Below are 22,025 nucleotides of genomic sequence, written 5' to 3' on the forward strand. Positions count from 1 at the left end.
TTTTGTTTATTTTACTGCACCGCTGTAGTCTGTGGAATCTTAGTTCCCCAACCAAGTATCGAATCCAGGTCTACAGCAGTGAAGATCCAGCTCTTAACCACTGGACCACCAGGGGATTCCCTAGAATTAACATATGAACTTCCCTCATAACTCAGTTGGTAAAGGATCTGTCAGCAATGCAGGAGACCCTGGTTTGATTCCTAGGTTGGGAAGATCCACTGGAGAAGGGATAGGCTAACCACTCCAGAATTCTTGGGCTTCCTTTGTGGCTCAGCTGATAAAGAATCTGCCTGCAATGTGGGAGACCTGAGCTCGATCCCTAGGTTGGGAAGATCCCCTGGAGAAGGGAAAGGCTACCCACTCCAGTATTCTGGCCTAGAGAATTCCATGAACTACACACTCCATGGGGTCACAAAGAGTTGGACATAACTGAGCGACTTGCACTTTCACTATCCAGCAATCCCACCCCTGGGCATATATATCAGATGAAACTCTAATCCAAAAAGATGCACACACACTATGTTCATAATGGCACTATTTACAATAGCCAATACATGGAAACAACCTAAGTGTCCATCGACAGATGAGTGGATAAAGTAGTATCCACATACACAATGAAATACTGCTCAGCCATAAAAAGAATGAAATATTGCCATCTGTGGCAACATGGGTGGACCTAGAGATTGTTATACTACATGAAGTAAGTCAGACAAACAAATATTACATAATATCGTTTATATGTAGAATATAAAAAAAGATAGAAATGAACTTATTTAAAAAACTTAATTACAAAAAAATACCATATAATATTATATGTGGAATCTAAAATATAACACAAGCAAGCCTGCCTACAAAACAGAAACATATTCATGGACATAGAGAACAGATTTATGGTTGCCAAGGGGAAGGTCATTGTGGGGAGGAACGGAGTGAGATGTTGGGGTTAGAAGATATAAGGTATTATACAGAGAGTGGCTAAACAGCAAGATGTACTGTAAAGCACAACTTTATACAGTATCCTATGATAAACCATAATGGAAAAGAGTATTAAAAATGTATATATCTGTTTAACTGAGTCAATTTGCTGTACAGCAGAAATTAACACAACACTGTAAATCAACTATACTTCAATAAAAAAATAATAATAAAGAGGCCAACTAAGAAGGTATCTCATGTATATAGCTGGGACAAGAGAAGCAGGAAGAGTCCCGAGGAATAGGTGTATGTATAGGTTAATTTACATTTGCCAGGCCAAACAGAAATTTTGCAATCAGTAAGCTATGGAAACTATAAAACTATTTTAAATAATCCCTCATATTCTGCAAAAATTTCACATATCTCACTGCTCAGTCATCTATAGTGCACAGAATTCCCAACATTTTTATAATTTCTCTTCCAAGGTATGCATTAATTTTTACTTCACTGATAGTTTAATGCCCAATAAATTATTTAAAATTAGAAACTAGCAAAATATGCAGATAGTCTTAACAACCAGAATTCTGATCTGCTTTTTAAAAAATTTCCAACATATCTCAATTGAATACTTCCTGTGTTCTAGGTACAGGCTTGATGTCTGGTCATATGAAACCTCTACTAGAAAAAAGTCTGGGTATTTATGAAGAGATAGAGCACCTCATTATCTCTCTGCATATTAGATGCTAACTCTTTTGTGGAGAAGGAATTTCCCCAAACCCTTGTGACACACTTTCTCCTGCATCAGCATGGTAACAGGTTCAGTGAAAAATGATTCAAACATACTCTCTGATCTCATAGATTTTTTTTATTCTGTTTTCCCTAAAACAATAATGATGTTGTAACAATGACAAGGTTGGTGATTCAAAGCTTGCCAAAAATGCTTTTATTAACTAAGCAGATGAAGGAAACAATGCAACCTTGAACATACTAGAATTCTTTAGTATAAGTCCCTTTGTCAAGCAAACATCTGTGGAAACTCTGCTTCTGTTTCCTGGCATTTAAACATCATTGTGAGTCAGGGTTTTCAAGACCTGACTTCAAAAAAAAAAAAAAGAGCTCAAGTTAGTGGCTCAATAGTGGCACACACATATGATCAAATCAAAGGCTATACCACATTTTTAATGTCCACTTAAAGGGAAACTTTGGCTGACTTCTTATTGAAACTTGCTTTTGAGTGAAATTTAAATTGACATGATTGAACAAATTTTGGATTGATTTCAATTATATTTAGGAAGCAGCCATAAATGTTTGCATGAAAAAGGAAAAGTGGGCTGTGCAAAATAGAAAAGCAATTTTTATGCAAGTTTGTATCTGCCTTGGTGAAGGAAAGTCAGACCAATGCACAGTTTGATAGCTAGGCTTATGTGCCTTTTAGAAGAGGATTCATACTTTTATAAAATCAAATTCCCAAATGGGCCCATGTCCCAAAGAAAGTTTAAATATTGCTGCAGTAAATTGTGGACTTTGGGGAAGTATTTTGTTTAAAGAAATACATGTTCTCATATAGTTTGCTTTGAGAAGTGGCTGTTCAACAAATGTTGACTGACTGAGAGAGACTGCTGCCTAGGAGCAATTACTTCATGCTTTGTGCTTCAGTTCAGTTCAGTCGCTCAGTCGTGTCCGACTCTTTGCGACCACATGGACTGCAGCATGCCAGGCCTCCCTGTCCATCACCAACTCCCAGAGTTCACTCAAACTCTTGTCCATTGAGCCGGTGATGCCATCCAACCATCTCATTCTCTGTCATCCCCTACTCCTCCCGCCTTCAATCTCTCCCAGCATCAGTGTCTGAATTCTAGTATGTTCTTCACCGAAGAATTCTTCAGTGTCTATAAAGAATTCTAGTATGTTCAAGGTTGCATTGTTTCCTTCATCTGCCTAGTTAATAAGAGCATTTTTGGCAAGCTTTGAATCACCAACCTTGAGCCAGTTCTTCACATCAGGTGGCCAAAGCAGTGGAGTTTCAGCTTCAGCATCAGTCTTTCCAATGAATATTCAGGACTGATTTCCTTTAGGTTTGAGTGGTTGGATCTCTTTGCAGTCCAAGGGTCTCTCAAGAGTTTCCTCCAACACCACAGTTTAAAAGCATCAGTTCTTTGGCGCTCAGTTTTCGTCACAGTCCAACTCTCACATCCATACATGACTACTAGAAAAACCATAGCTTTGACTAGACGGAACTTTGTCGGCAAAGTAATGTCTCTGCTTTTTAATATGCTGCCTAGGTAGGTCATAACTTTTCTTCAAAGGAGCAAGCTTCTTTTAATTTCATGGCTGCAGTCACCATGTGCAGTGATTTTGGGGCCCTCAAAAATAAAGTCTGTCACTGTTTCCCGATCTACTTGTCATTAAGTGATGGGACCGGATGCCACAATCTTAGCTTTGAGCTTAGAGAAGGTATATCCTCTCAGGAACCCAAACTGTTCTACAGTGTGACAGGTAATCTGGCCTCAAAGCACAGTGGCATTCCTGGATAAAGGCTGGAATAAGAGGAGAGGCTTAACTAGTTCATGAAACCTATGAATACAACTCATACCACTGTGAATATTGTAGATGTGTCTCCCAGTATGGCAAAAATCTTGCTTCATAAATTTTTTGTGTTTTTTTCATTTATTTATTTGATGAGATGAAGAATCATATGCAAGGACTATGCTGTTGTGTAAAACTACTAATTTTGTAAGGATCCAATAAACACTGCTGGGGATGAGGATGGGGAATAAAGATCCTAGTACCGGTTTCCACCGTCCGCATTCCTATCACCCACTCTCTATGCTCTCTTTCTCTCCCTCTTGAACTGTGTCCACAGTACCCCTGCACCCCTCCCCCATTTTCTTCTTCTCCCCAGTCCCTGGCTAGGCTCCCTTTCTCCCTTAGCTCTCAGCCTCAGATTACAGGAAAGCTATAGCTCTGTAAATGGCTTGAGGGAGAGACAGGATCACATTTCATTCGCCTGGAAATTTAGAATTACAAATTAATCTACAAGAAACAATTGCAGGAGCAACTTCAAACTGCTGTGGACAAGGCAGAGCAGAGCTGAGGGTGGGGGTGGGGCATGCAGGGCAGCTAGTGTGCTCTTTCTTCCACAGCCTCTGGAAGAACATGCCAGCTTCCTACAAGGGTTAATCGAGGTAACTGAAATTGTTTATAGCATTATGACTGTAATACAGCTACATTCATTTTTGACTTGATGAAATCATCAGCTATTTAACAGCCTTTTAGGGTGTTTTGACTGCAACATTTTCATTTATACCTTAATACACAAATGCCAAATGTAGGAGCCCTGTTTCCTGGTGGGGTTGGGGTAGTATAAAGGAGCTTTAGGAGCTTAGACAAGGCGATATATATATACAAGGTATGCTCTCATAAAATGTTCGTTTTGATGCCTTAGAAATTGCTACAGCATTTAAATTAATTTCTTTCTGTTTCTCTCTTCACTTAGCATTTGCTAAAAATATTTGGTCATGCACAAAAGACCTCAGAACCAGTGTATTTTATATCTGCAGTGAAGAGTTGCCAGTACTGGCTAATGAGCATTTTTATACACTTCTATTTATTGTTTTTTTTTTTTTTTTAATATGGTAGGTCAGCAACATTTCAAGAAATGATATAAAGTAGTGTTTTTATATTGAAAAGGTTTTCTCAGTTTTGAGAACCTTTGAAGTTAGGAGTCTTAGTTTTCTCTCATCATTTTCTAAGTCCTCTTTGGAGGGTAGAGCCAGCTCTCAGTATGGTTAATTATAAATTGTATATAATTCAACTTCATTATGCAGCCAATATATTAGGCAACTTTTATATTATTTTTCAGTAATAGTATATTATTACCATGATTACTCTTTGTGGTTATTAGCCTTTGTTGATTGTTCTCTTATTCCATTATTACTCAGTTCAATACATATGTGGCCATGTAGAACCTTAGTGGAGAAACACTGAAGAAGTAGAGGGGCTCAGAGGGTAAAGCATCTGTCTGCAATGCGGGAGACCTGGGTTCAGTCCCTGGCTTGGGAAGATCCTCTGGAGAAGGAAATGGCAGCCCACTCCATTACTCTTGCCTGAAAAATCCCATGGATGGAGGAGCCTGGTAGGCTCCATGGGGTCGCAAAGAGTCAGACACGACTGAATGACTTCACTTTCACTTTCCAACAACAGAAGAACCAGGGAAGGCTGCTGGCATTGCCCTGGGACTGAAGGAACAGGTAGGATGTCAGTGGGTAGGGATGGGGGAAGAATATTCTAATCACAGGAAGAGCAAAGCCATGGTAAAAAGTAATGTGTGTACAGGATATTGTGAAGAGTTGTTGGGAGCTCTTGGGAGCCTAAGACACAAAGTAGATGAGTGGGGTCCTGAGGAGAAGATTGAAAAGCCTACTAGAAAGGTGGACTAAGAATGGGTTATGAAAGAGCTGGAATGGGATGATGAGAAGCTTGAAACTTTTCATTGTGTGTGTGTGTGCACACACATGTGCTCAGTGGTGTCTCACTAGCTAACAGAAAGTCATCGAACACGGTGGAACAGAGGTGATCAGAGCAAATTGTTTTAAGCAACTCAAAACCCCCACTCTAGAAATATGAGAAAATGGAATTAGAAGGGATTAGAAGAGTTGGGCAAATATGTTTTGGCAAATATTCTCCAACTTTTTTGATAAGACCAAAGAATACCTACAAAAGAGGAAGCAGAATGTCTTACGACAATGATTAGAAAACCTCTAATCCTTTGGTTTTAATTTATTTTTCTGCTGTAATCACATGAACATCCTCATATCTTTCTGTCTCTCTCTTCCCTTTTCTACCCTGTCCCTTTTTAGAACCCATTTTCAGTTTTCTTAGACTCAAAGATGTTCTTATTTGACTGGATATATAATAACACAACATAGGCTAAATTCATCATTACCAAACATCTGTTTTTAATTTTGTTTAGTTTTGTAGCTCTATGGTTGCAATCTAATCTACTTGAAGGTGAGAACAATTCTGTTCACCATATTTTAAGAAGCACTGATCTCGACAGATGGAACACTGACCCTTTCATGTAACCTATATTATTATGCACCTCTGATAGGAAATTAATAACGCTAATCTTATTTTCTAATGTAACTGGCATCTTTTGGGACTCATTAGTTAACTAGCCCCGATAGTGACTGAAGTTGACCAAAGAGTACAGAGATTTTACCTTTAAGTTCACAGTTGTGTTTCAAAATAGAAGGAAGGTGTTTGCTTAAATGGCTAGCTCATCTTCAGTCTCAGATATATCTTTCATCCCAAAATATTCTTGCTTTTCTTGCATTGCTATTTGTCTGATGATGAATTCCTTGCTAGACACTTTCTTTCCATGGACAACTAACCAATATATTTAATTTTTTCTTCCAAGAAAGAACATAAAACATAACATGACTTTTATACAGTATTTTTTATTTATAAAATTGACTTTTGCTTGAATGGACAGTTTTCCTCTTTGTATTTGATGCATACACTCAGGAACACAATCAGAAGATTTCTATTGATTGTTCTGAAGCAATTTAGTTCTGGTCATGGTTGTACTGGATTTGCAATTATACTGAGGAGAGGTATTATTGACTAGGCCTGGTGATTACCACACTGACATCAGATTCAGCCAGAGGTGAAGCTAACCTACATCTCCATGTTGGTGTTCCTCTTATAAACGATCTGCACTGATTCTTCTAAACCATGGAAGAACAACACATGATGCTGTTTTAGTCACAGCAAGTTATTTCTCTATGCAGGTCACTTACTTTTGAGTATAAGCAACTTAAAGTACTGACTTAGGAAAGATATATATTGAGGAGGAAAGATATACATCGAGGAGGTTAATTATTGACCCATGACACATAGGCTTTTGTCTAGCAAAACAAATAGGTCTCCTTTTGTATTAAAACAATGGTTTCCAGACAGGTCTTATTAATAGATGGATTACTCTTGCATATGTTTACTCAGATTGAATTTGGTCTATTAAATAGTAAATCCATTTTTAATATAAATTTGAATTTCTTGGCTTATGTAAAATAAATGTATATGTAAGCCCCGTAGCAATAACAGTATGTTCATTCTTAGAAAACAGGGATGTTTTATACACACAAAACTCAGGTGTAAGTGATAGTTTTTGGTGGAAGTTCAATGGAACATGTATGTAAATAAAAGTTACCTGGAACAAATATTTTCTTAAAATATCAAGCCTGATTCTGTTGAAAAATGCGCTAAGGTACAATCCTTTGGTCCATCTGCAGAGAAGGTTGGCTTAACTAGAGACAGCAGTGTATGAATAGAGAGATTAGGAAATGAAAAATATATTGTTCATACTTGGTATATGATTAACAAAAATGTGCAAGTGATTTGCTGAAAATAATTCCCAAATAGACATACTATGCTTTTTCATTTTCTACAATATGCTTACTTTTGTTTCATGATTGAAATGAAAATGACCAGAGTAAACCATAAGGATGTTTTAAATAAGACTCTCACATCTAGAACACAAAGATATTCTTTACCAGCAATTGATGCAATATATCCTCAGGTTTTATTTGTTCTAAAAAAACAAATAATGATTATCATAATTTGAAAGTTTGACAGAGAAGCATTGTCAACCACATCTGCCTACAGAAAAAAATCCAGACAAATTTGTTTTGTTTTGTTCACTTTTTGTCAACTCAAGTACTTTCAATTTAGACTGAAAGACTGCTGCTTTTTCACTGTTTTATGAAGTATAATTATTCTAGTATCAATATAATACCCTTAAATGGGTTGTATTTATATCTTTCTGGACAGAATTGACCTTACTGTAGAGTTTAGATAGTATAATTCTTCAATAGGAGATCCATCTACTATCTGAGAAATTCTTCACAGAACTAGAAGATTTTGATCACATGATATTTCTGATTTAATCTACCCAGCCACAAAAGCACTGGTTTAGAAATAGGCTTATTATGGAAGAAGTAGATCCACCCTCTCAGTCTGTCAGACTCTTACATCAGCTAGCCTGTTGAGAAATCTGCATTTGACACCTTGTGCGTTGACCAATATTTTAGAATCCTAGCTTTGAGGAACTGGACTAGTTAATAAGAGATAAAGCAGGTTTCAATTATTTCAATATGGTCCAGTTGACATAGGGAAGAGAAATAATCAGTTTTGTGGTCAGAGGATACACAGAAATCTCTCCACAGTCATCTTGTGAAGAGCGGGTTTGGTCTCTCAGGGTGCCTTATAATAGAGTACAGATGGTTCCATACAGACCCGTCACCACCACTCAGAAGAACCCTGTTAATCAGGTGAGACATCAAAAGCGCCAGCGCAACATCCTGGAGGAGAACTGGCAGGAGCAGACAGTGATGCTGATTCTCGCTTGCTCGGGTGAGATCCAGAGGGGAGGCTTTCTCTACTGACAGGCAGAGAACCCTGAGGCTTGACTAACTTGGGTGAGCAAAAGTTTTATCTGAAGTATTCAGAAAATGCAGGCAAAAGCAAGTGTTTGGTTTCAATTAAGTGCCTAAGAGACTCAGTTCCTTGTCTTGTTTTTGTTGACAGGGTTGGGATGATCAACTCAGAAAGAAGGGAACAAGTACATCCTATTTGAGACTCTTTTTTATAATATTTGCAGAGATTTACTACTATTTCCAAAGGTCATGCAGGGAACTATTAGATATAGGATATATAATCTCTCAAACTGTACTCTAAACTTCTATCCTTTAGGGATTATCATATTTCTTATCCATTCTGCACCATGTTTTTTAACCCATTTCTCTTGCATTCTAGAGAACACATACGGGCCAATCTAGGAATGAATGTGAAATATAATTATCGAACAGCCTTCTTTACTAATGCTATCTTCTTTTGCTATGAAATATGTTAATTACTTCTTGTCTGCACAAAAAATGCTGCTTTTTTCTTTTCTGTAATATAGAATTGCCAGTTAAAAACAAAAGTTTGAAAGGAGTCAGAACACTAAAGTAAATTAAAAAAAGAGCCAACAAGAGATGTTGAGTAATTTTAAAAGAAATCATAAAGTTGAAATGAAATAACAATGGAAAATGGGACAGATAATCCATTTCTTCACCAACAAATGTAGATGCCTTTGACATGGCCAAAAAAAATCACATCCATGACAGTGATATACATAATTATCTCAGCATTTTGGATATTTTTATTTCAATGATTTTTCAGTGAATCATACTGTCTGGGCAGCTCAATGCCTTATGACATTTCCTTGACCATATAAAACTTTAAGCTTTACCTAGCAGCCAGAGAACAAAGAGATATGTAAGGGCACAGATTTAACACTGAAAGTAAAAACCACCTCTAGGAAAATACTGTACCTTTTTGAGTATAATCAAGAAGTATAGACAGAAAAACACAAGGCACACTGTCTCTCTAAACACACACACACGTGTGTGTATATATACATATATATTCCCATACACATACACATATATGTGTGTATATATGGTGTGTGTTAGTCATTCAGTCATGTCCAACTCTTTGTGACCCCATGGACTGTAGCCTGCCAGACTCTTCTATCCATGGAATTCTCCAGGTAAGAATACTGGAGTGGGTAGTCATCTCTTCTCCAGGTGATCTTCCTGACCGAGGGATCGAATCCAGGTCCTCCTGCATTACAGGCAAATTCTTTGCTATCTGAGCCACCAGGGAAGCCCATATATGTGCATGTGAAGTGAAAGTCACTCAGTCATGTCAGACTCTTTGCGACCCCATGGATGATAGAGTCCATGGAATTCTCCAGACCAGAATACTGTAGTGCGTAGCCTTTCCCTTCTCCAGGGGATCTTCCCAACCCAGGGATCGAACTCAGGTCCCCTGCATTGCAGGCAGATTTTTTTACCAGCTGAGTCACAAGGGAAGCCCATATATGTGTATATGTCTGTATAAATAAAGATGTCATACTTTTAATTTAAAATATACAACTTAATGACTTTCGGAAAGTCAGTATCACACACTAATCTGGTTTTGCCACAGTTTTAGGGAATGATAACTCTTACATATGCATAATTGGTTTAGAATGTTTAATACAATGTTATATGAGATTGAACCAGATGGGCCTTTTCTTTATAAATTAGGTCCTTGGAAAATCTGAATACTTTCTGGAGAGACTCCTAAATATTCCCTCCAACACATCTGCACATCCCCATTGTGTGCATGGGGCGGGGCAGGTGACACCCAGACAGCAGTATGGCCATGTCTCCTTGCCTTGTTTGCACAATGGCCACCACCATCTTCTGCTGTCCCTGCTTTGCCAAAGTTAGTGACTGAAATTGAAATGGGTGGGCCTGAGGAATGCTGAACCGAACTGTTGCTCATGTCATTAAAAACTCAGCTAGGCAGAAAGCTAGGAATGGAACAGTTGACAAAGATAAAGCTGAGAGCTCTGTGGCTTATCCTTAATTAGGTGTTGGCATTGGTTCCTGTCAAACAAGGGGGAGAGTGTGTGTTGCAGACACTGACGCATACAGACAGCGCTAGACACAGTTGGAGAGAACACGGGGTGCATTCAAGCTGGCACTAAAAGGGATTTAGATAAGTACTTGAGGGAACAAAAATCGAAAAAGGAGGATGATAGCAATGGAAGCTTCAGATGAATTGCAACTGAGTGCACCTTTATTACAGCTTATCAGTCTCCAGACAGCTACAAACCAACCTTCCTGGTGCATTTCTCTTCATGTTCTCCTGGATTAAAGGTCAAAGTAACTCAAATTTATATGTTCTGACGCAGTCTCAGTCTCTCCCTCTGCTCACCTAGAGGTGCCACACATCTCAGGATTGGGGATTCCTGGCATGAAGCTTCTATTCCTTGAATGAAGCAAGGGCCTCTTCTCATTGGTTTCATTGATTTAAAATAATTATCATGTGGGAAGAGGTTGCAAATAATGCAATATTAAAAGGTAACAAAAATCCCACTGGCATAAATACATTCATGGCAATGGGCCAACTCTAATAGCTCTTGTCCATAATTGCAGTTCTATCTTGCATCCATCTGATATATTCAAATAGCTAATACTCTGGTTTATTAGAACACTGTCTATATGTATTCTCAATATACACAAAAGCTGTGTGTTTTCATAATATGTATAAGCACTTCAGACGGTAAGCTGTGCACATTGCAGCTAGCAGATGGTAGCTCTTATCACAGATAAAAGCACATATATATGTTTCTGTAACGACACCCTCAGAGAGAACGGATAAGAGAAGAATCCTCTCCACATCACAGCTTACATTACCCATCTACTTAGCCAGCAAACAGCATATGTTTTACTGCTGTGGAAAGGCAGTGCTTGAGAGGAAAATATGATAAAAATAAACTCAGAAATAACCTTATGGATAAATACAAAAACGTGCTAATTGGAAGTTAGGTGTGCATGTGGAAGTTAGTTAGGCCAGAATTTACCATGTTTCAAAAGTGAGACAAAAAAAAGTACATCATGGAATTGATTGCCAGATAAAATATAGGATGTCCGGTTAATTTAAATGTCAGATGAACAATGCATAAACATTGAGTGTAAGTATATCCCAAATATTGCCTGCCTCGTGGTTCATGTAAAATTTGGGAGACACTTAGGCTAAATATCATGAATTCTATCTGAATACTTATTTGACACCTATCTAAAATTCAAATTTAAATGGGTGCCTTATATTTTTATTTGTTAAATCTGACCACTACAGTCTTACTCTGCTGTTATTAAGGTTTTTAACCAATGCTCCCAGGGTTCCAGGCAAAGGTAAACCTTCAAAAAGCATGTCAATTCTGAGAGAATATGATTGCAGGCTCTTTCTGTGCACACAAAACCAGCGGGGGTCTTGAATGTTCGTCAGAAAGATGCAGTCAATAAAAGCTAGTGTGGATAATTTAGGACATATATCTCTCCACCCCTCTATCCTCACCCTTCTAGAGTCTTAGATCCTGGTTTGGAACTATCTGCATAATTGTTTCACTTTGGCTCTATAACACAGCTCTTTTTCATTTATGAATTTGGTTTATTATTTCAGACTAAGATCTATTTGCACTCATAAAAAAAGGAGACAGACTTTAAACACTCCACATGTACACATTTGTGTTCTTAGGCTGAGATCGGCATTCAAACTGGAAGGTTAAATGGAGTTCAGATAATTTCTTTTTTTATCCTTTGCTCTGGCTTTTGTCTCCTGTCTTTCAGCAAAACTGAATAAAGATGTCTCCATTTTACACCAAAAGATTCAATTACTTCTCCAATGCTGGGTAAACATCTGCAGATGAACGATCTTAACAAATGTAGTTTGATACCACACAAACTTATGTGACACTTTTGTTTTCTCTCTTCAAGAGCAGAGAATAGATTCAAGCCTGCTTTTCTGAGACTAAGCCTCCATGCCACGAGCACTGAATTTTTGGCAGGCAGCCAACCAATCTCTGTAGCCCAATGAAACTCTGATTCCATCTGCTCCAGCAGCGCAATATATTCCACTTCAGGTCAAAAGCAGGGAGCCAGCAGTATTAACATTACACTAATCTGTAAAGACATTTTCACTGGGCTAGATAGGCTAATGTTACACAGGCTTTCAAAGCTTCAAGAGCAACAGTAATTGTCAGGGGGAAACTCAGTGGGCAGTAGATTCTTGCTGAGAATATTCCAAGATGAGGCTAGATGAATGGTTCTAAAGAATGAAGGGAGAAAAATACCTCTTAAAAAAGGCAAGTCACTATCGTATTAAGCAGGTGTTTAAACACAACATTAAACCATATATTTAGCAATGCAAACTCTATCATTCTATTTTTCCTGTTTATTCCTGGGTCTCAAAACTAACGTACACACAATTACACACACACACACACACACACACACATAGCCTTGGAAGCCTACTAAATAATTGATGAAGACTACAATCTCCATTAAAAACCTAGATGGAAATAGATTGCTCCAAGCATAACCTTGGTGTTATGAAATCATAACCATTCCAAGCTCTTAATGCATTTTTAAAAAGAAAAGTAAGCATATGGCTAACTTCTCACCACCCCTCCCCATCCTTCTTCGCTATTTTGCTGCTTGTAGAAAACACGATCAATTTGGGGATATGCAGCTCTGTAATCAATTGCTCATTAAGCATAACCTACCAAAGACTTTATTAAAGACCCTTGATGGAAAATATGCTGAAGGAAAATACTGTGAAGCAGATTAATGTATACAATGGAAATTTAATACCAGTAACAAAAAACGGGTCTTTTTCATTTCCCTAGTTCTTTGGTTTAGAGGGAAAAGTAGTTTAAGATTCATGCCTTCAGGCGCATCAGAAACTATTAAGAACTACATTTCAGGAAATTGTAATTAATAAAAATTCAATTTAGACTGCTTGACTTTCTTTGAGAATAAGAGGAAAAATGTTTGACTAGAAAAGAATTTTTTGAAAATCTCCACAATTAGGAAGTACACAGCTATGTTTCCGCTATAATTTAAAGTTATGCAGAGTTGACCTGAAAGACTACTTTGTGCTAGAATAATAGATTTTCCTCTGCTTGGAAGTATGCTGTCTCTATAATGTAAAAAGTAGCAAAACATACATAATTTCAATTTTATTTCCTTATAATGTAAGTGAATACCTAGGGTTATATATTTTGAAGTTTCCCACCCATGTTCCTTAAAAAAAAATTAAGTATGAAAGTTGTTTGGAAATGAGTAAAACCATTGGACTTTTCAATCTTCAAAAATAATAAATAAAAATTGGCAAGCATTTTTATTGTACTGGTTTAACACTTACTGCTTCTCTATATTCCTTGTCATTAAAATTTGCTAATAAAAAGGAACTGAACTTGTAACTAAAGAATCCCCTTCCTTTTTTAAAGAAAAATAGTTCCTACTCTAAATGGAAAATTCTTATAAGGAACAGATGAATGAATATGCATGAGTTTTCATGCGTTGATATACATATGATTTCTCCTTTACAAAGACCGTTTTGGAAGACTTGTTATCTGACCAGAAAAGCCTGTAGTAAGTTGAGATAAAGGAGACTGACTCCAATCCCCTCAGCCTTTGCAATTGCTTCATATTCTAATCACTGCACTAAGCATCTGTCCCCGGCAGGCAGCTTGTTCAATCTAGCAGATAACGAATGCAGCCCGATGGAGGCTTTGCTGGCCCTTCCCTACGCGCGAGGAGCTAGTGTTCCATTCCTCTGATTAAACAGGCAGTGGGAAAGCGCTCTCAGAGCTGTAATTGCCTCCGTTATGAAACATCTTCACCTGTTAGCCAAAGCTAAGTTGAATCACAGCAGAAATTATTAACAGTGGCTGTTTTCAAGCCAGCTTAATTTGAGCTGATGCTGCTGTTCACTTAACACAGATGAATAGGTGTGCAGGACAAGAGCCTAAGCGGAGATGACACCCCAATGAATATTTGCTCCCAGCCCTGCTGCGAGGAGCTGGCTTGCACAACAACAGACAATTGTTAAAAAGTATAAGGGAGGGAAGCATTGGACAGGACCCACTCCTCTACCGTCACCTTCTGTACTCAGGAGAACTTTCTAACGGATGGCAGCTTTTGACAGCTACATCATTTCTGCAATTAGTTTCCACAAGTGTTGGCAAGCACAAACTATTTTTGGGGGCCTGTGCACAATGGTATGGGGAACAGTGCCTGGCTTCAAACATGGCCAGAAACTCTCTTTTCAGAGAACTGAACAGGCATTAAAATTTAATGGTCTGCTTTCATTTTCTCTGCAGTGTGCTTCAGGATGATTATAAATTACAGCATTCTGCTTACTTTTGACGGAAGTCATGTATCAGCATTTGATTTAGAAGCAATGTGTGCTTGACATATGAAACACATCTTGCAGAAGTGATTTATCACAGAGCTCTTTTTTTGTTTGTTTCCTAAGAAAAGAGCTGCACAGGGAAGGGCAGCACTGTGATGGTGACAGCCATTCTCATAGTAGGGGTGTGACTGTGACTTCAGACAGTGTCTTAAAAGTCTGAGAATTCTGAATATATCTTATTTTCCAAACTGAGAAATCCTTTTGTTTGTTCTCTAAAGCTCAACATTATTCCTCAAAATCTTACTCTATTAAAAACATTTTTTTTTTCTGGGAAAAGATGAACAAAGCATTACTGGATATGGGAATCATTTCTCAAAGTTGGGTGGGGTGTCATAGGCAAGATGTTCTCCTATAATCCCAGGCTAGTTTGGGAAGCTGCTGGCTTGCAGGGTCTCTGATGCAATACGATTGGCCGAGGAGAGAGACTGAGAGCAGATGGGGGATTTTTCAGTTTGGATGGCTGTGGGGCTAGAGGTTTGGAACATAAAGACAATGCCTGATTCTTCTGTTAGCTAGTATATATCTTTACCCTTGAGGTTACATCTGCTGGTGAACTGAGCTGCGGCATAGCCAATCCATTTTTATCAGCATTTATCATCTGCTCTGATGGCTGCAGCCAAAACAATTGTGTGGGAACCTATATGCTTACCAAGTAGTTTAATCAAACAATTGACTGGTGACCATGTTCTATCTATCAAGTCTGATTAATAATTATAACAGAGCTGCAGAAATTTCACATATTATTTCAAAATCACACTTCATGGTATAAGGTATAACCTGGAAATACATTTCCCTTCTTTGTCTGTTATTTATCCTTGTAAAACTAAGCTTACCTCTCACCTCATATCCTTGGGTAGTTTCCTCAACACTTGCAGTTAGTAATTCATGACCCTATCTCTTTAGAAAGTTTTTTTCTAATTCTTCCAACATAATCACCTATGGTCTTCCTCTGCTGCTCCCTATGCTATTTTCTAACATTCAACTTTTAACCTCAACTTCTTCTCCTCAGATGTTAGTATACAATCTGGCACAAACAGACTCTTCATAAAATTTTTGAGTAAATAAATGTTGAATGAATGGAAGTGTAAATGAATCTGTATTTCAGGTAAAAGAAAGAAGTGAGAGTGTACTGCAGAGCTGACAATATTCCTTTCATATGGGTTTCTTCTTTCTACAGGGGAAAAGAAATTCTAGTTTTTAGCTGGGCACATGGCTTTCTGGAATAAAGACTATTTTTCAGCTTGCTTTGCTGCTAATTATGACCATTTTCTATATCAGTTAACGGGAGGTAGGTAGAAATGGTATGGTAATTCAAGAGGTGACTTTGATCATGGCTGGAAAGAAACTGTAATGGCTAGAGTGCTAGCAGTCATTTTGAGTCTAAGGCCCTTCTGGGATTAAAATTCCTGTACAGCAGAGCAACAAGGTATAAGGAATTAGAGACTCAGATACCACAGAAACTATGTCGGTCCTGGGCTAATTACTTTCAGGTGTCTTGAATATGCAAAGGGGAAAAATCCTTTCAAACTATATGTGAATAGGAATCCTTACTAAGGTTTACCAGTAGTACCTGCTACATAATTTGCAAGATTTAGTACAAGCAATTTTTAAACAGGGTGACAATATGTAGCCTTGTCATACCCCTTTCCCAATTCTGAACCTGTATGTAGGTCAAGAAACAACAGTTAGACCAGACATGGAAATCTGGACTGGTTCCAAATTGTGAAAGGAGTATGGCAAGGTTGTATATTATCACCCTGCTTAAATAAATACTTATATGCAGAGTACATCTTGCAAAATGACAGACTGGATGAATCACAACCTCGAGTCAAGATTGCTAGGAGAAATATCAACAACTTCAGATATGCAAGTTGTTGATATTTCATTCTAATGGCAGAAAGTGAAGAGGAACTAAAGAGCCTCTTGATGATAGTCAAAGAGGACAGTAAAAAAGCTGACTAAGATCAAGGCATCCAGTCTCATTACTTCATGGCAAATAGAAGGGGGAAAAGTGGAGTAGTGACAGATTTTATTTTCTTGGGCTCCCAAATCACCCTGGATGGTGACTGCAGCCATGAAATTAAAACATGCTCCTTGGAAGGAAAGCTATGACAAACCTAGACAACATATTAAAAAGCAGAGACACCACTTTACTGACAAAGGTCCATATAGTCAAAGGTATGGTTTTTCCAGTAGTCATGTATGGTTGTAAGAGTTGGATTATAAAGAAGGCTGAGCACCAGGAATTGATGCTTCTGAATTGTGGTACTGGAGCAGTCCCTTTGACAGCAAGATCAAACCAGTAACTCCTAAAGGAAATCAACCCGAATATTCATGGAAGGACTGATGCTGAAGTTGAAGCTCCAATACATTGACCACCTGATGGGAAGAGCTGGCTCACTGGAAAAGACCCTGATGCTGGGAAAGATTGAAGGCAAAAGGAGAAGGGGGTGGCATAGGATGAGATAGTTAGATAACATCACTGACCTAATGGACATGAATTTGAGCAAACTCATGGAGATAGTGGAGGACAGAAGTGCCTGATGTACTTGGTCCATAGGGTTGCCAAGAGTCAGACACAACTAAGTCACTGAATAACAACAATTTTTGAACAGAGGAGTTTATTTAAAAATCATTGAGAGTTTTCAAGGCAGCAACAGCAGAGATAAAAGCTAGTGCAGAACCCTTTTAAGTTTAGGAAGCTTGTCTCATTTTTTAACCAAATCCTTCCTTACCCACTGAATTTTCTTGAGCCACATTGGCCTTGTTTCTGCTTCCTGACTACATTAAACTCTCCTGCTCTGGACATTTATGCTTGGCCATTCTAAGCCATGGATCACTCTGCCACAGTTAACAGCAATATTCATATGACCTATGCTGGCCCCCACTCAACAAATCAATATCACAGTTTAGAAAAGTTGTTTGCAATACCTCTCCATCCCTAGTATTATTGTGTATTCTTATTTCTACAATAGCATACCTATGCCATTTCCTGATTTTATTGCTTTCTTACTTGTTTCTTTTTAAAATTACCCAATCCTCTTGATTCTAAAGCAAGCTTCCTGAGGGTAGGTGTTTTCTGCATCTTATTCACCAATAAATAAAGACAACCTCAAGCACATGGGTATTTGATCTAGATCATTTGATCCAGATCTTGATCTAGATCAAGAGTGCATTTCTTGATGCTTTTTTAAAACATTTTATCAATTTATCCTGTCATCAATTGATTTTCTGTTTGGTTACATGGAAGCAGACCTGCAAAGACAGAGCCCATTTGTGTAAATATTTCCCAAACTTGTCAAATACGTGAAAAAGGAGGGATTTCCTCTCTGCTGGACCTCTGTTTGTACTGCAGTTAACACACACACCCACACAACCCTGGAAAGCAAAACGACCTACCCCTGTCTACACTGACATGACTCCATCAAGTGTTCCTTTTCTTCACTGATGTTTTTTAATCACTTAAGTCATGTCTGACTCCTTGTGACCCATGGATTGCAGCCCTCAAGGCTTCTCTGCCCTGGGATTTCCCAGGCAAGCATACTGGAGTGCTTTGCCATTTCTTTCTCCAGGGGATCTCCCTAATTCCGGGATCAAACCCACGTCTCATGCATCTCTTGCACTGGCCAGTGGGTTCTTTACCTTCGAGCCACCAGGGAAGCACTTTCTTCATTAAGATAACTTTACTATTCTAGGAGAGTCTGCCCAGTCAAATAACCTGACTGTTCATCATAGGAAATTTCTGAATACCCAACCACCATTCAATAGAAAGCATCAACATAAGATTTTACCTACAGAAAGCATGAATCTCTTTCCTCAAAAATCCTTACTGGATATTTCTAATATCAAATCTAAACTTTATATCATGATCCTTACCCAATCCTAGTCAAGTCCCTGCATGGAAGATCCACTAACACCAAACTTTCCTTTCTCAATAAATCCTGACTTGGCCTTTCATCTTTAAGATGCTACCAAAAATAAGTTAGTGTTATCCATTCCTGTGATCAGTACCTCAAAAGCTTATCTTGCTGATATTTGGGGAGCCAGCATTTTACAACCCCAATGCAATTCTTTGAGTATGGGTTTATCTCCCACACTGCAGGTGGATTCTGTACCAACTGAGCCACAAGGGAAGCCCTTGATTATTTATAAGGATTAATTATTCAGAGATATAAAATGTTTTTTCTCTTGAGAAGGGCTTTTCCTTACAAGCATATCAAGGTCAAAAGTTTACATAAATAGTGACATATAATGAATTCATGTGAGTCAGAGAGCAAACAAAACATATTTCCATGCTGTCACTATTCAGTATGGCAGTCATTAGACATATGTATCTATTGAGAATTTGATATGTGCTTTTTCTGAATTGAGATATGACATACGTGTGAAATATATCCCAGATTGAATGACTTAGTATAGAAAAAGAGTTTAAAGTATCTAATTAATAATTTCTATATGATTATATGTTGAAATGTAGTATTCAGGATCTAACATGCTATCAGACATAATATAATATTTAGATATAATTTATAATATATATAAGATTGGGCTTCCCTGGTGGCTCAGAGGTTAAAGCGTCTGCCTGCAATGCAGGAGACCTGGGGTTGATCCCTGGGTCGGGAAGATCCCCTGGAGAAGGAAATGGCAACCCACTCTAGTATTCTAGAGATTAGGACTTCCCAGATGGCACTAGTGGTAAAAAACCTACCTGCCAATGAAGAAGGTATAAGAGATGTGGGTTCTATCCTCGGGTTGGAAAGATCCCCTGGAGCAGGGCATGGCAACCCACTCCAGTATTTTCGCCTGGAGAATCCCATGGACAGAGGAGCCAGGTGGGCTACTATCCATAAGGCTGCAAAAAGTCAGACATGACTGAAGCAACTTAGCAAAGTACACACATATATGGATTAAAGGTAATATATAATATGCTATTAAAATTAATTTTAACCATTTCTTTACACTTTTAAAAAATATGGGAACTAAAAATCTTTAAATGATATATATGGGCTTTATTATATTTCTATTGGAGAGTGCTATTATCTCTCTAGTTAAAAAAGAGGAAAGAAAAAAAAAACTCTGACAAACTATATTATCAATAAAGAGGCAATATATATATATATATATATTTCCCCCCCTCCCCCCCGATAATGACTTACTTCTCCAATGTTAGTTACTTATTTAAAGATCCTTACCACCACAACCAGAGATAGTATTTTCAACACATAAAATACTTGTGGTAAGTGGTATTTCTTGGTCTACTGGAAAGCATTAAGAGGAGTTACCTTTAAAAGTTGAAAAGCAATTACAAATTATTTTACTTTAGAATTAAATTTTAGAGGAAACTCTTCCACAGTTGGCTTTACAAGAGACATTTCAACAAACAGAGTAAGTAAGGAAGCCTAAGTGTTAATCCGAGTTTGTGGAAAACAGCCAGACAGATCTGTGACTGAACAATGTAATTCAATTGTACTAAGAAGCAGATGTAATCTGTAATTTTTCTCTGCAACTGGCTCTTTTGTCTGGAGAATGATGCCTGGCTAATGTCCTTTTGGTTGACTGTAGAGGAAATATGCATATCTCCCTTCAATCTTATTGTGTGCTTGAAAACTCTGAACCTGATGTGTTAGAACATTGGGGATGGGGTACAATTGCTTCTTGAAAGACATTTTTGAAAGTTTGACCCTAACTCTTGACTAGGATGAAAGAGAGATGAGACAATCTCAGGACCACTCTCAAAAGCTAAAACAGGAACAAGGTAAGGACTAGGGTCAAACGTTCTTGATGTGAGGTGAAAGAAGAGAGAAGCGCTTGTAAAGACAAGAGGCGAATAAATAAATGTCCTGCAGAGGAGGCAACTTTATTCTTTATCACTGAGAACAAGGAAACTCCACTTCATTGCCATTGAATCCTCTACAACACGAGACTGAAGAGTTAGACCATACGGCTTCCTGTCAGGTGACTAAGATCTCATTTCATTTTAATGCATGAGGTTTGTGAGTTTTATCCTCCTTCAAAGTCCCTTATCCCCTGAAGTTGTTTTCATATTTGACAATAGTTTCTAATGTTATATTCTCACATGTTGAAAATGTAATGTAAAAGTTTCAACGATATTTAGATTTACTGTAAAATATTCCCATTTATAATTCTTCTCAAGCTTTAAACAGAAAAATAGAGAATGTTTTAGGACAGCAGGATATAGTAGCCTTGAATTTTGACCCTTCAGTTCAGCTATATTTGGCAGCTCAATAACTCTGTGATGTAACTTCCTTTATACTATTTTCTTGGTATAAGGAATCAGCAAAAGAATGCTTTAGAGTTTTATACAAAAGTATTTTCCATTTTTTTTCAAGGAGCAAGAAACATTGGAACTCATTCAGAAAATATAATTTGTAAAAATTGTCTAGGTGATTTAAGAATTTAGCACAGAAAGCTGGGGTAAAACATGAAATAATTATTACTTATGACAAGAAGAGAAGTGAAAGGCAAAAGAGAAAGGGAAAGATATACCCAACTGGATGCAGAGATCCAGAGAATAACAAGGAGAGATAAGAAAGCCTTTTTAAGGGAACAATGCAAAGAAATAGAGGAAAACAATAGAATGGGAAAGACTAGAGATCTCTTCAAGAAAAATGGAGATGCCAAGGGAACATTTCCTGCAAAGATGGGCATAATAAATGACAGAAATTGCAAGGACCTCAGAGAAGCAGAAGAGATTAAGCAGAGGTGGCAAGAACATACAGAACAACTACACAAAAAGGGACTTCATGACCCAGATAACCGTGATGGTCACTCACCTACCGCCAGACATCTTGGAGTGTGAAGTCAAGTAGGCCTTAGGAAGCATTACTACCAACAAAGCTACTGGAGATGATGGAATTCCAGCTGAACTACTTCAAATCCCAAAAGATGATGCTGTGAAAGCACTGCACTCAATATGCCAGCAAATTTGGAAAACTCAGCAGTGGCCATTGGACTGGAAAAGAACAGTTTTCATTCCAATCCCAAAGAAAGACAATGCCAAAGAATGTACAAGGCCAAACTACTATACAATTGTGTTCATTTCACATGGTTGCAAGGCAATGTTCAAAATCCTTCAAGCTAGGCTAGCATATGAACCAAGAACTTTCAGATGTACAAGCTGGATTTAGAAACAGCAGAGAAACCAGAGATCAAATTGCCAGCATCCTTTGGATCATAGAAAAAGCAAGGAAATTAAAAAATATATATACTTCTACTTCATCGACCATGCTAAAGCC

This window comes from Moschus berezovskii, chromosome 8 (genome assembly GCF_049115385.1).
Source record: "Moschus berezovskii isolate FMDL1 chromosome 8, NW_MosBer_1.0, whole genome shotgun sequence".
Taxonomy (NCBI): domain Eukaryota; kingdom Metazoa; phylum Chordata; class Mammalia; order Artiodactyla; family Moschidae; genus Moschus; species Moschus berezovskii.